The sequence below is a fragment of the Rhagoletis pomonella genome, unplaced genomic scaffold, assembly GCF_013731165.1.
Source record: "Rhagoletis pomonella isolate Grant_MI unplaced genomic scaffold, Rhpom_1.0 Rhpom_scaffold_00008, whole genome shotgun sequence".
Lineage (NCBI taxonomy): Eukaryota > Metazoa > Arthropoda > Insecta > Diptera > Tephritidae > Rhagoletis > Rhagoletis pomonella.
In genome coordinates, this window is record NW_023458562.1 from 29,046,792 (window position 1) to 29,065,524 (window position 18,733).

Genomic DNA, 18,733 nt, shown 5'->3' on the forward strand with positions numbered 1-18,733 from the left:
AGAGCCACAGCGTCCGGCCCGGATGGCATCCTGTCTATTGTACTCAAAGTAGCCTTAATTAGTAAAATGGCCAGCACTAAGAGCTTTAGGTCTAGTAGCATTACGTTTTTGTGTTTAAATACTCGCATCCCTAGCGCAGAACCATCATCAGCTATGTATGTTTCTGTGGCGAAGTGGAGCAGACCAAACTTGAGCGCTATACGGCAGCTTTCTCAAGACCACCGTGTACGCTGGAATAACACGGTGTGGAGTAAAGTCAAAATTTCTGAAACTGAATGTTGGCTTAACTTCTGAGCTGAGTCCAGACATACACAATGTCGAATGTTTACTGAAGGCTCCAAAACTGAAGAAGAGCTTAGTTTGGGTTAGATTAGGTCATACTGGCTGGGCTTAAGCAGTCTCTTATAGGCGAATATAACATCAGTAGTGCTGCCAGACACGTTTAAGACCCGTAACAGTGCTTTCACGTATTGTTAAAGAACATGGCCGTTCCTTTAGCGAATTTTATTAGATACTTTGGTAATTTGCTGACTAATGACTGCAGGACCTTCTTTGCCTGCTGAATGCTGGGCACTCGAAAATTACATATACATATGCTCCACAGTTTCTCCGTGATAGCTACACATTTTGTCTTCTATAAGGCCTAATTTAAATCCATGTGCTGATAGCAAACAATGCCCTGTTATTAATCCTACCAGAAGTCTCGAGTCTGGTTTTCCTGTTTGATGGAAGGAAATCAGTAAGTTTATTGTTGTATGAACCAGATATAATCTTTGGCAAGTCGGAAACCCTGATTTCTTTTACAAAATCCTTCCGCTTGGCGGTACATGAACAGATCGTATAATATTTTGATTTCCCGTCTATGTAGATGTGCGTTGCGTTCCTTTTCAACTTCACGCCTTTATGCAACCCGCCAATCTCTATTATAGCCTCAGAGACCTTCCGAAACTCAGGCGCGGGATCACATAGTCTAATCGCCCGGTAAAGGATGACGCTATACCGACTCCTGTGACCGTAAGTTCTGAATACAAGCTGCCCCGCGGTAGTAAACGCTACGTTATTGGCTACCTAGTCCGTTGGTGGTATGTTTAATATTGTCCTCACGGCACCAGTTATACGGATCATTGAGAGCCGGTAAACACTCTCCAGCCTTTCGAGGTCTGTCCTCTTTTTCGTTGCTGTCCACCATATCAATACCCCAAAGAATATTATTGGTTTAATGATAGCTGTGAATACCCAATATGAAAGGGCAGGTGAAGGTCCCCAAGTGCAGCTCAACATCAGTGCTACCGAGGCCTTCCTCATCCGAAATTAACGAGCAATTAAAATTAGCCAATGATTTTAAAATAAAACACAGTTTGTATGAGTGACTTTACCCAAATCAATAAGTTAGGATTTCCTCTGAGTGCACGAACACTTCGACTAATTTAAGATTTCGAAAATGATACATGTATCCACGTAGAATTACAGCACATATGCCGATGCAACTCTTCCTGCCATCATTCTTCACGCATGACACATTGCAACGCTTTATCGCCAGTTGGGCATCGATGGTGACCCACCCAACCCTCTGAGTCTGAGTTACCATCAACTTGGAATTTTGATTGAATTGCGCGTCATACCGTTGGCATGCAAATCACAATTTCATAATTTATCAAGAACACTTTTTTGTTGCGTCACTTTGCTTACTTAGAACTAAAAGCTTGAAACTAAGGACTAAAAACTGTGCAGAATTTTAAGCTGAAAACAGCAAAAAGAGAGAATTTCCAATGCTGCAGCACTACAAATGGGTGCGTATAAATTGCAGCTTGGCATGGCAAATGAAGACAGCTGAATGCGTTCGGCACACACGTGACATCTATGCATGCACATTTGTATGTATGTATGTATGTATGTACAAGTTACATATGAGGAGTTTAGACTTAGGGCGTGTGTGTGTGCGCAAATGCAACGAGTCACCGTTGGTGCAATCAGTTCGAACGCATCACAGCAATCGAACTCATAAATAATCGGTGACGCGACAGCAGCAGAAGCATCAGCTACAATTTCAGCAAACAAAAGCAACTAGAAACAAAAAATAAAAACAAACGAGCAAAAGCATGAAATAAAGTTAGACTTGCTACAGCATTTGCAGCAACACTAAGGCACCATTTGTGGCGGCGGCGACTGCACTTATGTGCCATCGGAATCTGGTGCAAATCATGACGGAAATCAAGGTGAGCGTGGCAGTGCGTATGAAACGCTGCTGGGCAGCTAGCCAGCCAGTTAGGTAAAGCTAGTTGCGACCAACAGTGTCACTAACAACACAAAATACAACTCTGTATGCATGCGAGTCAATTGAACGGAACGTGTTAAGCCACGAGGAGAGGAATGGGGGTACAATTTTCAAGAGCGGGGATATGGTGACTCAACTACATGTCGCTGTCATATGGATGTAGCTACATTGCTGATGCTGAGCCTGATGCTGTGACTGTCGCTGTCGCTGTTGGTGTCACCGTCGCCGCCATCACGCATGAATGAATGATGGTAATGGTGATGCTGATGTTGTTGTCGATATTGGTAAAATGCAACATGCAACGCATAGCTGATGGCCGTAGCAGAAATATCGCAGTAAGGACAAAACTTCGAACGAATGAAGTTGAGATACTGACTCAATAAACTAGGTTTGCATGTAAAATGGAGTTGAGGCTCGGAAAAAGGTGAACAAATGCAATGCAGCTATGATGAGTGTGCCTAAAGAATGAAGGCAACAACTAAAACAAACTAATTTCGTAGCAGCAAAAGCAACAGCAGCAGTGAGTACAAAAATATTTACATTTGCGTTTCGAAATTCGTCCTATGGAAATATTGATGTGCGCGCGTGGAGTGTGTGACAGTTGTGGGACGCAGTGAGTGTCGGTGAACCGATTTTAAACAATTTCGTACTTAGCAGATAATTGAATTGGGTGATGGTTACGAAACGGAAAAATAGTTTAGGCGCGTCTGCTAACACCAAGCGCTAAATGCATGCTATGCTCTGTGGCATGTGGAAAAATTTCCTTTATGAAACTCTTGCACGTGCACTTCTCAAGTGTCATATAACAAAACTTTCTAAAGTACCTAATTAGTTGATGGCACTTTAAGACTACTCAGGCTAGTCTCAGGCGTTCTCCGGACTACTCATCTGCAGTTTTTTCCGGACTCTGCATGACTTACACCGACCTACCAACTTAGCTCAACGATTCTTCCGCGCTGGCCAATTCTTGGCTATGCTGAGTCAGCAGAAGAGTGGGCAACTCGGTAACAGGGCAATTCTCGCTAAGATAATTTTCTTTTGTAAGACTTTAAGGATTTTGTTTATTCTATTATGTTCATTTGATTTAATTTAAAATGCTTTTTTAGATTTTATGGTTCCCTTTTCTAATTTTATTTTTCTTTTTCAATTAAATCTTCTGCTAATTTTTAAAAAAATTGTGTTTTTAATAACTTAAATTAAATTTTTTAAATATTAAATTTTTTGTGTTTTTTAATTAAATTTTCTTTTAATTTTTATATTTTATTAAAAAGAAAAAAATATTTCTAATTTTCGTTTAATTTTTAGAAACTTATTTTATTTTAGTTTTTCTAAATACTCTTTTTTTGAAAATTTGAAATTTTCTTTTATTTGTTAGATTTTGTTGTTTTAAGAATAAATAGTTTTTTTTTTATTTAATCAAAATTTTTTTCTTTCAATTTAGTTTTCTATTAATTTTCAGTTTTTATATTCAATTATATTTTAAATTAAATTTTCAGATTTTATTACTTTAAAAAGAAAAAAATATATATATTTTTAGAAACCAATTTCATTTAATTTTTTGAAATTTAATTTTTTTTTAATTTTTAGTTTTAATTTTTTTTATTTAACTAAGATCTCCTCGTTAGTAAATTTTTTAATTAGTCTTTCGAATGAGATTTTAAGATAGTTGAAAGACGGTTGCCAGAATTGCCCTGTAAGTGGCTTAGCTCTAATGTTTCACCTCACTGAGTTGAGTCACTGGGCCTTATGTATAAAAAGTGAGCTTAAGCTCCGACTCGATTTTCAGTACAAATTCTTGAGCTTTAACTCACTTGATCAGTGAAAAAATTGAGTCTGAGCTTCAGCTCACTCTTTATGCATAAGGCCCGTTCAGTCTACTCAGAAAAATGCACTTAATTATCCAGCCCGAAATTAAAGGCAAATACATAGGTAATATTCAAGCTCCAACCCGATGCAACCAGCCAGCCTATACCGACTCAATAGCTCCTTCTCCCCCACCTCATTGCGCTGAATCATTAAAAGCTTGAGTTATCGAATCGTCGCAGGAAAATACAATGATTCACTCAAACCTAAATTAAAGGCACCCAGTATTCGAATTCTTCTGGAACCGAATCTAAGTTTTAGTAGACCTTTCATCGGAAGACGGGAAACTGTAACCTGTAATTAAGACCCAGTATGATCGGCTTGACGTTGGGTGAAAAGTTTTGAAGAGCAAGATTCTGCATTTCCCACTAGGAAAATCGCTGCGGCTGCTGCTTCAACAAAAATATGGAATGGTGTGCATCCCAGAAACGATTTCAAGGCCACAGTTAAACAAGCCCCCATTAAACCTACACACCTATTAATTTCGCACCACTTCGCACAACTTCGCATAAACTTCAAACTGTAATTTCGTATGTACTTTGTGTGTATTTTCTTTGTATTCCATTACCCATAAGTTAGCAGAACTTTTAAAAACTTAGCTATCTCTTGAGTTTAGATTTTGCTTAACATTTTCTTAAGTTACATTTCTATTGCACTGGTACAAATGGTTGTGCGAAGTTATGCGAAGTATGCGTAATCAGACCTTTATTAGAACCTGTAATGGTTAAAGGTTGTTTTGGACCATGGTAGTGGGTTTTGGTTGGTCTGCATCACCCCAATACTTCTTTAGACCAGGATCACCTCCCACCAGCTACCAACCACACCAGTGGTTTTCCTGGTAGAAAAGCGAGAGCTCACGTCGGTTTTGGACGAGATTTCAGTCGGTCTTCCTGTCTCTAGATTTGTATTAAGTCGCTTCCGGCTCTTTTACGTCAATTGGACTTATCCGCAATGGATTTAAGGGTTGGCTCTGAGCAGGACCATATGAACCAGCTGAACACTTGTCAACCTGTGGGAGACCGGGAAGGATAGTGGTTGGGATCAGATTGTGGGCTGAATTTGTAGTTGGCTAGTACCATACAGCTAGGGGGGGCGCACCTTTCGAACTCGGGTTTTACGTCGGCCCTCGAACTATCAATCGCAACGTCGATTATCGTCCCCTGCAGCTGCGCCCCTCGGGTGCTAATAATGTTTTGTTGACAGGGTTAAACGGAAAAAAATCAAGTTCAGTGCTACTTATCAACTGGCTATTCAGGCTCCAGCCGTGTTGTCGGAGTACCCTTAATGTGCCCAAAGAATCCTTCAGGAAAAGCTGAGTACAGCCTCGGACAGACTCGATGTTTAAGCATCATCAGGGTCATCTGGACAAGGATAGAAACGAGAATATCTGTAGGTGAGTTATGAAGCCTTACGCGAGTCTCATTTAATCTCAGGTGAAAAATATAAAACCATGCTAATTTCTGGATTTTTGCTTTCATATTCGTTAGCTTAATAGTAGGTAATGCCAACAAACCCTGACGCTACAGAGGAAGAAGTAGGGGGCACCAATGCATCAGAAGCAGAACTGCTATTATGCTGCAGCGGCAGCAATGCAATCAACGCCACCAAAACAATAAAAAAACAAATAAACAAAATGGGTATGCACCACAGAAGCAATGCCACACATTTGGGAAAAGCGGTACTGAAGCGGCAATGTCGGAGGCAAAATTTGAATTATGGCATTGACAGCATTCACAGAGTAGCAATGTAGTCGGTGCAGAGACGGTATACTTAAATACATATGTGTGCGTGCATAGACACCAGTTAGTCATGCAGGTAGGCAGCCAGTTTCGAAATGCATCCCAATGAAATGGTAAAATCCTTCGACCATGACGCTGCCTGCGAGTTGTGCCTACAATGCCATTGGCATTTCGCATTGATTGCTGCCGCTCGCCAGCCAGACTCTATTATATGCTGCGGCGGTAGCGTCGATTGCGCCATTAAATCTGTGGCAGATACCAAAAGAAACCAGAAAATCTTAGTCGTCGACGACGGCGACAAAATTCGAAGCCATAGCCGTAACTCGCGCTCGACGCTTGACGGTTACGAGTGGTTAAGGTACGCGCGCGCCCATAAAGCGGCAACACATTGTTTGCGCTGCTGTGCCTGCGACTGTGACTGTGTGGCAGCAGCAACTGTTATTTGTCGGGCCGTTACGCCGCTCAAAAATTGCCATATTTAAGCAAAAGTGCGGCGATAAATCAAATTGTCACTCGTCCTATGGCCTGCGATGGCTGCTTCTTATTCTTCCTTTGGTTTATGACTACATATTTCGTTGGGAGAGTGAGAGAGCGTTACGCGTTGCCGCATTACTCATGGCCATCAGACGTTCACACTTGCAATGCGCTTCATGCCACATACTGGATTGACATTGCCGTCGAGCAATGAAGCGCTGATGGAGTTATGCATAACGACATATGTATGTACATAATCATGTGCAAATGTGTCTGCTTCGTCTATGCAAGTGTGCATTTATACAATGTGTGCTTATGAATCCATTAATGTGGCAATGTGCTGCGGTTGCACAAATCACATTTGTGGCTCTCCACTATATCAGTTTGAATGTGCAGCTTGCGGTAATTCACTTTTCGCTAATGCATAAATGCTTCGTCGAAACACTCAATTTGCAGAAAGAGGTCTTTGCTTTTGGCATTCAAATATGTATGTACATGGCGGACAAGAGATGTCGCGCCTAGCTGGAGGAAAGAGAGACAAGGGGTTAAATACTCGTATGGACATATTGAGTTAAATATATTTATTTAGTTAATTTAAATGGCTCCCTTAAAAAGGTAGTTCTATAATAAAATAACACCGCCTCTATAGGTCAGTCGATGTTTTTGCGGATGCTGACCCACCAGGTTTAGTAATCCTTCAATCTCTGACTAAGTCGGGTCAGGTAAGCCGACATAGTGCCTCAATAGACGAAACTAACCGGGAAACAAGTAAACATATTTGATTACGATCGGCATAGTCACAGGAAGCCTTGAATCAACTTTACGCAATTAAAGACTTTAGCCTGCCCATACCTTGCTTGTAATTACTCCGCACTAAACTTTCGTATTCGGCAGTTACATTGTTATAGTTATATGATCAGCTTAGGTTACAGATCCTACAATGATAATTATTCAAGCGCCATGATGGTACCTTGATTGTCTTCGACAACCTGAGACCTCCTACTTAAGTTTTTTTCTGTTTGCCGTAGGTTAAAAACAGGCACCATCTGCAGTCTGTGGTCACTAAAGGGTACCTTAACGCCAGTAATATGTAATCAAGGATCGTGGTTTGTCTGAGGTTCGGTTAGGTTAAAGTGGTTGCCCCATGCAAGAGACGCACTTGGACAATAAAGAGATGGTCCTTTGTGATACCTTGAACAACTGAACGGAGACCATTAATTTAGTCACCGAAACCACGAGCCGATAATGATTCAATGCCTGAGAGCTGAGGATTAGACAAGAAGTGCGAGCCAAAATGTTTTCATCTTACCTTCGCGAGAGTCTAATAGAAAGTATTAATAAAGTTCCACCTCATCTTCCTCTTGGAAGCCGATACAAATGGGATTAGCTGAGATTTTTAGATTTACCCAGTGAATAGTAATCGCGGAATAGCCTGCCAGAACCCCTACCACTAGCAAGAGAAGAGACTTTGCAAGCATAAGGAGCTCCTTTGACCACCCCGCTCCACCCCAGACCAGAAGGATCGCGCAATTGCGCAAGTCCTAGTGTTAGCCCAGCGCTAGCAACCGTCCAAGAGTGTACCGCAGAAGGATAGAGGCTTTCCTAGTTGCTCCATAACATTTTAAGGATGCTTTTACTTCTCAAGTTATCTGCCATGCAAGTGCCGGCGATGCCACTATGAGGTTCAGGGCCTGATATCCGTCTGACTGTCCTAGTCTATGCGAACTTCCCTAACTGACTTCACACTATTCAGCAGTGAGTCTACCGCTTCCTTGGTGACAGCTATTTCCGCCTGAAAGGCACTGCAGAAGCCTGAACATACTTTTGATGGAGAGTTACCGACAGAAGTCACCTCCAACAATTCTGTATCCAAGTTCTGATCCATCCGTGAAGAAGTTCACCGCTCCTTTCTTCCAGTAACCCTGCCCTACCCAGTCCTCTCTAGAGGGAATGCAGGTAGAGAAGGAGCTACTTGAAACCAGTTTGAAGGCGCAGTAATCTGTCTGTTCAGGCACGAAGTCAAAGCTCTACAGAGCTACGGAAAGTCCAACTTCCAAGCCAGTTTATCACCCGGTTTCCATTAGTCCAATTGAAGTTTGTGCTGCGACAATTTTGTTTGATACTGATGCACTATCGATGCTATCGATAGTGTCATCGATAGTTTGCCACCACTAAGCTCGCGGACATCAATATGGAGGGATGGTCAACTAAAATTGTTTTTCACAAAGTCATGGGTTCTATAAAAAAATTTTGCCACTACAAGCAGTTTAATCTAATTTTCAATAATATTGAAATATTAATGTTGGGACTCAACAAAGGTTGAGTAAAACCATTTGAAACCACAGATGCTGTCGGTCTACTTCCCTTCTACTGCTAATGAAATCTTGTAAGACGCATAGTATAGGCCCTCTAGTAAAACAGAGCTGATGTAACTTACCAAAAAATCTAAAATTTCGCACTTCACTCTTCTCTATAGAGAAGGGTCGGCACCCGCCAGTTCGACTTTTTGCCTTGCAGCAAACTTGGTCAATATAGGGTTAAACATTTCTCTGTTCACTCAGGCGTCGAAATGCAAACGACGAGGAAATTGAACGAAATATATACTCATTGATGTCAGCACATCGATACAATTGGCATTGTGATATAAATCGATGCGATGCATTGCATACGTTGACATACGCGAATCTTAGTGGTCGCGATCGTCTCGATAGCAGGCTCACCAAATCAACAGCGAACCTCAACAACTAACTTTGCAATGCTGCGAACTTATAAATGTTTGCCTGTGTGACTTTAAATACGTTAAAGTCACCAAGAATAACGAAAATTTATAACTGAATAGCGTAAATACAAAGCGACAGTTGTGGGGAGAAGAACAATGAAATACGGCGAAAAAATCTGAAAAAAAAAACAAATTAAAAATTTTGCAATCCCGTGAATTATTGTGGCACGGATCATAAGCGCTCAACACGTTCGATCGCTTTGGATTAAGCCGAGCGGTATTAAAGAAGCGCGCGCGCAAGTAAAACAACAAAGGAGGAGCCGTTCGGATATATGTAGGTATACCAAAGTATTCACACACATGCGCCAAAGGTGTTAAAATATCTTATGAGCAACATTCACATAAGCGCGGCGTTCCAACAAATTACATATTGAAATACTCATACAATGACCAAAATTGAGGCGCTCGAGCGCGCAAACAGTACGATTGTTGCAGAAATGATTTTACCAGAGATCTGCTGCCTTAACCCCTTCAGCAACAATGGAAACTCGTCTCCCAAAAAGTTCTGCAATCAAAATAATATTGTACGTATTTCGGCGGTTCTATATTTAAGTTTTTATAATTTTAACTTACAATTTTAAGAAAAATATTTAAAAACAAAAATACCACAAATTTGGTAATCTGTATTTCCCATTTTTTTTTTCTTTGAAATAAATCAGGGATTTTAGGAAACATTATTTTTAAGAAAAAATCTAGATTTTTATCAAAACTATTACAAACTTACCATTTATTAGAAAAAACGATTTCCTTGATAAAAATTCACAAAAATTAGAAAAAGTTAGCAGATATTAAAAATATATAACTTTGTTTGGAAAGCAAAACTTTGGGTTCCTTTTTGGAGAAATACAATTTATCTTTGAAAAGTTAAAGTTTTGGGGAAAAAATGGGAATTTCAATTTTACTTCGATTTAGTATGTATGTACAAAACAATATTTTAAAATTTTTTCTTTTTTAAGAAATTAAGGGTTTTAAGGATTTGAGAAAAAAAAATTAAGAATAAAATATGCATTAAAAAAATTATTTTAGCAAAATGATAAATGAAAAATAGTTTTTAGTAATGAATATGTTTTGGGAGGAATAGTTTTTCGAGGGAAATATTTTTCACCCCTAAAATAAAAATAAATATTTTAATTTAGTTTAGTTTTCAAAGCAGGCAATATTTGTTTTCCAGAGTATAATAAAAATATCTCCTTTGAGAAAAAATGTGTTTCAAAATTTTCTAGGGATTAGGAATAAAATTATTTTTTTGTGAAAAAGACATTTTTTTATCAAAGATTGCAAATGGAAAAAATGAAATTAGCTCATTTTCGTCTAGATATTTTAATAAAATTAAAATAAATGTTTATATTATTGAACAAGAATATTTTTCTAAAGAAAACTTTTTTGTGAAAAAAAATATATTTTTTTACTCTAATTCAAAAATGTTACAAAATATTGCAAAAAATGAATATTGGGAAAAATATTTTTGTGTGGAAAAAGTGGAATTATCCCATTTCCGTCTAGATATTTTTACAGAATTACAAAAATATATATACATATTTAGGACCAAAAATATTTTCTAAAGAAAAAATATGCATGACAAGTTTACATTTGCGTTCAACTTTTCATGACTTTTTTAAATAGGTTTATGGTCCTGAAAGGGTTAATGTAACGCTCGATCCACGTCACGTCGCGCTGCGTTGCGCAGTGTGAATGGCACACTGTTGTTGATTTTGGGCAAATGCAATTTAATAGGCGACGACATCAACTTTGTCACGTGGTTGCCATAAATTTGCGCGCTGCCGACGAGCAACAACAATAAGAACGATCAGCAAGCTATCACAGTGCAGCTGTGCACCACAGCACGACTCTTCCTCGGCAGCATAACTGATTCTTATTTGCGCTTACTACTCTTTTATTCTACAGCATATTATTAACTTGGCTTTAATCCTTTCACTTTATTGCTTTTTCGAATATTCGAATTTCGATTTTCATTCTTTATTGTTCTGCATGATTGTTTAGCATCTTAAATTTTTATTTATTTTTTTATTTAACTCACTCGTACCTTTAAATTGCGGGTGGCTTGTGGCGAAGGCGTTTGCCGATTGTGCTAATAAATTCAAATTTGGTTTGGATAGCCTAAAGAGAAAAGTCGGAGACTAATGACAAAAGCAGCTATAAACGTGAGTAGTCCTTTGAGTGTACATTAATTGGCTTTGATGGGCAAACAATAGCGTGACGCTGCGCCTTTATGTGACCGCCCTTACGAAGGGCACGAATTGTTGTGATGTATTTAGTGTGTTGAAGGCAAAGGGAAGTGGGTATGTGCAACCAATAGACATTCGATTTAAAGAAAAAATGTTATAAAGCTCCGCTGCTAAAAACTGTAGTAATATTTGCTTCTGAACTGTACAGCCTTCTCTGGGCTCTGCTTGGCCTCGAGTGATAAATTTTGGTAGTTTTTGTCTTAATCTCACTCAGCAAAGCGCCCATGCTCCTTGCTAGTTCATCCGCTGACTCGTTTCCGTAAATGTGGCCATGTCCCATGCTAAGGTAATTTCGTATTAATCAGAAATACAGGCCAGCTTTCTCCTACAGTCATCCACAGAATGGCTGCTTGGCTCTCCGGGAATATATTCACCTGGGTTCTCGCGGGTACATTTTTTTTGACGTACCTACCTGCCTTTTTAATTGCAAGCGCTTCGGCCTGGAAAACGCTTGCATAGTCTGGTAGGCGAAAGGATAACTTTAGTTTATATTGCTCAATGAAAATCCCTGCACTAACCTCGCATTCCATCGTTGACCCGTCCTTAAAGACAATCACTGCGGCTTGGGAATTTCGTGCGGGGTTATTGGTGAACCCAGGAATTCGTTAGAATGTTGTCAGTGGGCAGCGCTTTATGCCATTTCAGCGGCTGCTGACCTTTGAATTTTGCTTATCTTTTTAATGCGTAATCCTTAGTAAAGGCTGGCCACCAGACCAGCGCCCCATAAGAGAGTATGGGTCGGACAATAGCCGTGTACATCCAGAGCACAATTCTTGGTTTCAAACCCCATCTGTTGCCCAACATTCTCTTGGCTGCGTAGAAATCCTCTGGGCCTTCTTTGAACGCTCTTCAATGCTTGGTTTCTGGTTAAGTTTGGTTTCCAGAATAACTCTAAGGTATTTCCATTGCTTAACAGATCCATTTCCGTTCCTCGTAACCTTGGTTTAGTAAACTCAGGTAACTTCGCCCACGCTAAGAGAACAGTTTATGGCTCTTCCCATAATTTCACTTTCAGTATTGTTACATCGTCAGCGCAAGCCACCGCCTTGATTTTCTGAGAGTCTAGCTGTACCAGTAGTTTGTTCAAGACCATGAGCCATACTGACGGTGAAAGCGCTACTCTCTGTAAGGTAGCTCTCACTGCATATACGGCCTTGGTTTAGTAACCCAATTCGGCGTGTATTACTCTGTTCCTTAGCAGAGACACTATCAAAGGTCAGACTATAGTCTAGTAGGTATGGTGCCTGAACTAAATATGTTGTTACGTTCAAGCACCCTAGAGTAAGTAAATCTTCGTACTTTTTCCGCTGATTGTATGTATGTATGTACATATATGTATATATATTCGTATATGAAGTATTTGAAGCACTCCTTTTTTTCTTTTACTTCAATCGATAACCTGAAACTTAAGTACCAAAGAGTCCAATGCCAAATGTGCGAAGCCATCGATTATAATCGAAATGGGATTGTAAATCAAAACGCCTTGAATAGCTGCCTCTTGCACTTCAATTGCCACAGAGTGCTTGCACGTACATATGTGCGAATATGCATTCTGTACTATAGCTCCACTTGCACAGCAGCACTAAATCTGCGTGTGATTTTCAAGTGCCACTCGCTGGGTGCTTCATTATCGCGAGCAGACGCAAATTTGCCTTGTGTGCGCCCGTCAATTGTGTCTCCATTTGGTCGCATTTGGCAATTTTTTTTCTCTTCTTCTTTTTATTATATTCCCACTTTATTTCACCAAATTGTTTGCGCCTCGCTTATAAATATATACATATGTATGTACGTAAGATGTAGTTATGCAAGTATGTGCTTCCAATTGATAGTTTTGGATGCCATTTAACTTTAAAACTTGCCACATTTGGCTGGGGAGCAGCTTTGTTGCTTCATTGTATGTTTGTGTGTACATTAGGGTGGCCCCTAGTTATATGGAGAAAAATAAAAGTGTTTAGATTCTCGGTCTCACCCCCGAGATATGTGTGAATAGCCTAAAGACTGAAATATGTAAAATTTTAGATCAATCAAAGAAGATTTAGAGGTGGATCAAAGCGCTCAAAGTTTCCCATGTATTTTATATTGGGAAAAAGCTATTTTTCGTAGAAATGGTATAGAATCTTTGAATATAAATATTTTTCAAACGGCAAACTAAGTTTCTCTTCAGGAGACTTCAAAAAATATTACCCAATTGGTTATTTAAAATTTGTTTAATATTAACGATTTTTTATGGGGTTCCCCATGGCATTTTTTCGGGTTTTGGGGAGACCCATAGAAAATAGTTGATAGATATTAATAAATTATTAAGTAAACGATTGAGTGTTCTTTCTGTAAGTTCCCTGGAGGGAACAAGAGTTTTCCGATTGAAAAATATTGATTTTCTACCATTTCAACGAAAAATAGTTTTTTCTCCATATGAAATACATGGGAAAATCTGAGCGCTTTCAACCACCTCTAAATCTTTTTTGATTGACCTTAAACTTTGCATAGTTTAGTCTTTAGGCTGTTTACACATTTCAAGGGGGTGAGACCGAGAACCTGAGCACTTTTCGAAATAAGGGTCACCCTAAGGTATATAACTATGCCTTCAACCTTCAACGAGTTTGGTGCGCAGGTAAGTCAAGAGTGCTGTGATTTGCCACATGCGCGCAACAATAAGAGCTTTAATAACAACAACAGCAATAGCTATGTATATTAGTAGGTACGGCAAGCACATCAACAACTGGAGCTAACAATGGCATTGCAGAATGCCGATTTTGGCGCATTGCAGTGAGCTCTGGCAGCAGTTATCCAAATGCGCGCCCAAAGGCAAATGCCATACGCCTCGCAGACCGCTGCAATAGTGGAAGTGTAGTCAACGACGGCGACGACTACGACGACGGTCTTCCGTTCTTTGCGACTCTTTGGTGCGCTGATGAGGTTGGTTGTTGGCTCTTGGTGTGGCGGTTGGCATGTTATGATTTCTGCCGATAATTTATGAGTTCATTTTTGTCATTTTCCCTTTTTTATAGCAATATTTTATGACGCGTTTAGTTCGAACTTCGAATCAATGGCAGCGGAATTAAATAAGCAGTTTTACCTTCAGCTTCAGCTTTGGTTTCGGCTTGATCAGCCTTTTGAATGGTGTAGAGCAGCTCGTCACAAAGGTGTTTTGATGTGGTTTAAACTAATACGGAGGGCAAATGACTGCAGGCTAAACAACGTATAAATCATGTTAATCCAATTAAAATTATGGTGGACCATGAAAATGTGAAATTAAAGCAGCGCGAAACATGAAAAATGACAAAGGCCGAATGTATGTAATGCAGTTTTGGGTGCTTGGTTAAGTGACAATAAATTGGGATTTTCGTAGAAGTCCTGCTTACGGGTTTTGTATTTTCTGTTGTATTAGAGTATTTAGATGAATTCCCGGACGAAAAATTTGCTTATGTGGGTATATAATTTCTGTGTCAAATCGGGTATTTTAAGAAGTCGAAATATTCTCGAAGCCTTTTGACTTTTTATGGTTTATGTCGTGGTCCATGTTGCGGGCATTATTCAAGGTAGGAACAAGTGGTGGTAGCGAGAAGGTCTCCTCTAAACGAAGAGATCCCTGGTCTCCTATATATGTATAGAGTAATAACAAAGAAAACCGAAAGCACCTCGAATACGTTTTTTTCCAGCTTGTAATAGTTCCCAAAACTGTGATTAAGATTTTGATGCGAAAGCAAAGATAGGAATTCGTATATCACTTGCTCCATGCCCATTTGTTTGTTTGGATCAAGTCCAATTATGTACAGCTGCAGCATTTCTTCCCTTCCTGATTGCGATATTTTCAAATTTGGTATTTATGTACTTCTGTTCAGATGTGATATTGTTCGGAACTTCATGTCAATTATTTCCTTGTTTCTTTTTCGACATCTTTGTAAAAGTTCTCCTCGGGTTTCTGGTTATTGTCCTATAAGACAGTCTTCTGTTAAGACTTCGATAATATTAAAGCGTCATTAGGCCGACCCATCAATCGTACGTTATTTCTACGAAAAACAAATGAAAACTACTCGTAGAGAGACATATCACGAAGAAGAAAAAAACAAAATTAATACGAAGACGAATTAGAAGGGGGATATGCAGGCTAATACGAAGGTGAATTCGGATAGGATCCGAATACCAGTGCCGAGGTGAATGTGAAGACTAATACGAAGACAAATGCGAATAACTAAAGGATCCAAAGGCAAAAACGAAAACCAATATGCAAATGAGTACGAAGACGAAAACGATGGCGAAGTCGAAGATGAATAAGAAAAATAATAGGACGACGAATACGAAGTTGAAAACGAATAATAATACGAATGCGAATTCAGCTGCAACTCGAAGACGAATATGAGGTCAGCGATTAAAGTTAACAGGAAGGTGAATGCGAAGACTAATACGATAGCCACCGAATTTCGATGGAAAGTTGCACTACTTATATTTATTATTGTCATTACAAATATCAAGAAATATTTTACAAATCGCAACGATTTCAAATCGCACCATCCCTTTTCAAAACAGGCCTGTATGTGTACGTAAAACTTTTACAAGTATTGTTTACATAAATCGAATCAAAAGGAATTTAATAAAAGTCAATTATTTTCAATACTATATCATGTATAACCACATTAATATTAAATGATAACTTAACGTTCGAAAGATACCAAGGTTCTGGTATTAGATTCCAAAAAATATAATTTCAAAACTATCGACAAAATAATCGGTATGGTATCGTATCGTATCGAAATTCGTGTCCATAGCCGTGGGTTGCGTTCTGGACTTGAAGGGTGCTTTCACTAGCACGAAACACGTTATATTTAATAGACAATTACGTCTGATGTAGAGGGGTTGACCTTACCACATGCTTCTAGAAAAGGAAGTATCGTTAACTTCAAAACCAACACATCTTGGGCAGGAAGGAATCAGTTTCTTAGTTGCGAAAGGATTACCTCAAGGTTGAGTGATCTTGTTTATATTATGGGCCATCGTAGTAGACGAATAACTCTGCCTATTTAAAAAGGGCTTTGTTCGGGGCTCGTGACAGTCATCTGAATCAGAGGTGGGTTTGAAGTCGACGCAGGCTAAGCTCAGCGAACACCAACGACTAGCCTGCATCATTTATGCAATGGAAAGAAGACCAACCGCGGCTCTCCCGGCGCATTTAGACCTGTTTCGTATAGTGTCCAGAATTAGTATCCGTTACTGCACTTCTCTGGCGATGTCAACTACGACCCCATCCAAAGTTCTTCATGCCCAGCAAAGCTATTTTCTCAGCGAACACGATTAGCCGGAGTATGTTGAACCCTAACTCGGTACGCCATCCTATCGTTAATGACTATGTCATGCGCATAACTTTGGCAGCGGATGTCATTGTCAGAAGAAACGGTTACCCGATTTCTGCTGCAAATTGCAAGGACTATACCTGCTTTTGCCTTCTTACTTTAGCTCGCTACCTATCCTGAATACATTTACATGGTCAAGGCAGCGAATAATGATATGCTTTATACGGCATTTCCACGATTCGTAATTCGCTCTATTATTCGTAATTCGCCTCGCCAATTACCTTCCGAATTACGTAATTCGCCATACAAAATTTTGAGACCGAATTACCTCATTTGTAGGTAATTCAGAGGGAATTACCATGCGATGAAGTTTTCACCGGTCTGGTCCCATTTGCTGGCACTTTTTCTAGTTATAGAATAATATTAATAAAATATTCTCTATATAAATTAAAATTGTTGATGATAACTTAAATTTTAGCTCCATCTTCGATATTTGCAGTACACAACAATAATAATAAATAGCTAGGAACAAGAACAACAACTAGAGCTGCCAAACGAATTACTAATGTGTGGCGTGGAAATAGGGTAATTCACGAATTACTTAGAGAGCGAATTACGAAGCGTGGAATCACCGTATTAATCAACTTCGTTTGTACTGGTACGAGTATCTCTGCTCTCAACTATGAAATCAGAAGACAACTCAATCTCGTATGTTTATATAGCGTGGTTGGAGGGAAATTTTTATGCTAAAATCTGCCGAAGCTTTCAAACTAGGGGAAGTGGGGTTGGTTATGCGTTGGGGTTGTAGTATTTATAATTTTTTTTTTTTGTGAGTATACAGCGACTTCGGGATGAAGGTGGGCTAATTTTCATTCCAGTTTCTCTTTAAGCATTCATTCAGCTATGGTAACGCCTCAGAAAATCTGTGAAATATTCAGTTGTAAAACACTAGTTATATACATAAGTACTTTTGTAAATATAAAAACATGCAGACCTACATACGTATGAGACCAAGCAACACCAGCGATGGATCCCGTTTTTGTGCATTGGTGTTGTGAAATTTATAGCAACTTAATTATTAATACGGCTGACCGCTTCTCGCGTAACTGCAGCAACATGCAACAGCTTAAATAACAAAAAAAAAAAGTACCATATTGCATAAAATTTGCGGGAAAATCGCAGGATAGTCTCTGGTAAAGTCTGAAACAAAAGCAAGTGCTGTATGCAGCATGCGCCAACGCGATTAAAAAAGAACGCCATACGTATGTACATTAGGGTGGTCCTTAAATTCAAATGAATGACTTTTTTCAATCTCAACCCCTCAATAGGTAATACTACGGTCATAGATATCACATATAAATTTTGGTCCCAATTGGAGACGGTAAAGGCGTGTCGCACAGGGACCACAGTTCAGATTCCTCTATAATAGACTCAAAAAATTAAATTAAATTTTTTTGTCTTATACACAAAATCGATACTACCATAGTCGAAGATATCATATATAAATTTTGGGCCCGATTGGAGTCGTTTAAAGCGTGTCGCAAATGCTTCCATGGAGACTCAAAAAATTAAAAATATTTTTTTCATTTAGTACCCCAAATCGATACTGCTAAAGTCGAAGACATCACATATAACTTTTGGTCGGGATTGGAGTCGGTTAAGACGTCTTCATGGGGTAATCTGAACTTTGACTCGATAGGGTAATCTGAACTTTGCCCCCTGTGCGCCATGCCTTAACCGACTCCAATCGGCATCAAGATTTATATGTAATATCTTCGACTATAGTAGCATCGACGTAAGGGTTGAGGCTTAGGAAATCTGATGTAAAAATTTGCTTCCTAGGGTTTAAGGGCCACCCTAATGTACATATGTATAAGCGAGTATATCTTAATTTTTGTAAATGTTTCGGCGTCATTGCCGTGCCACTGCTGCGCCACCTCCACATGCCAAAAACAATGAGAGCCAAAGCCAAACAACGAGGTAGCAACACCGCCTGCGCTGGCAAGTATTTACTCACGTGTGTATGTATGCATGTACCCAGAATGTTGGCAGCAACTTCATTGTTGGCG